Source organism: Penaeus monodon, chromosome 34, assembly GCF_015228065.2.
Source record: "Penaeus monodon isolate SGIC_2016 chromosome 34, NSTDA_Pmon_1, whole genome shotgun sequence".
Lineage (NCBI taxonomy): Eukaryota > Metazoa > Arthropoda > Malacostraca > Decapoda > Penaeidae > Penaeus > Penaeus monodon.
The window spans coordinates 34,229,215-34,230,203 of record NC_051419.1 but is presented as its reverse complement, the minus strand read 5'-3'; the positions used below and the strand labels follow the sequence as shown (position 1 = coordinate 34,230,203).

At 35.4% G+C, this 989-nt stretch overlaps 1 protein-coding gene across 1 annotated transcript in view; it reads right to left on the bottom strand.

Annotated features, from left to right (window-relative positions):
- Window positions 1-989, bottom strand: part of LOC119594768 (pyridoxal phosphate phosphatase PHOSPHO2-like) — a gene marked incomplete in the record, with an annotated part of 4,509 nt that overhangs the window by 2,849 nt on the left and 671 nt on the right.

The following is a 989-nucleotide window of genomic DNA, read 5'->3' as shown; positions in this document are numbered from 1 at the left end:
TCTGGGAAAAGTGTTATCAGGTGAGTTCACCTAATTGATTCCTTGGTGGCTGAGCACTTTTGAAACATTTGGTGACTTGATATAGAAACATTTGGTGACTTTTTAGTTTCACACACCTATCCAACCTTACAATAATTGTTCCTTGTTTCAAACATTTACACTGTCCCTTATAATCTACCTTATTTATACTTATCATCCAAAATACCAGTGGCATCTGTTGCCACTATTATACTTGAAAAATTCATCTAAGCCCTTAGCATACAATGTCAAACACATTCTTAGTTAGTAAGTTTTTCTTTATAGTCAAATAGCTATATTCGGTTTCACCTAACCAATAATTTTCTGATTTGTCCAAAGTCTTTCTAGTAATACATGTTGTGCTTTGACTGATCTTGTGCCCCTTTTTTGTTGCAAATGTCTTGTTTTCCAGCTATGCCTACCCTCTCTTTGCCTACAATTTTGGGGGATCTGTGGGATTTTTGTTGTTGATGTTGTGGAGAAACATGAAATTAGGTAACATGCATTTCAAATAAGGTAAAAAATCAATGTACCCCATTTTTGGTGGCAGCAACTAGAATGACTGCCATAAGGTTAGCAGTGTTGCCGACATTCCATTAAATTTAGAGAAAATAGTGGACTTAATGATAGGACTATTACTTTTATTTAAATGTAACAGATCCCTGGCAACACTGCTAACCTTCCCATCCCTGTTGTCACAGTTACTGCCTCCAAAAGTGTAATGTGTGGCTTCTCATTAAAATATCTGTTGTTATTTCATTGATTTTTGACATCATTTGCAATGCATATTACCCAATTATCCAATTTCCCACAGGCCTCCAGGATCATTAAGGATGAGAGGGTAGATATAACTCAAGAACTAGATACTTATGAAGGGAACATGGTACAAGATCAATCAAAACACTACATGCATCACCAGCCAAGAATAAGACAAAAAAAATGTTGATTAGTGAAACAATAACTTGATCTCT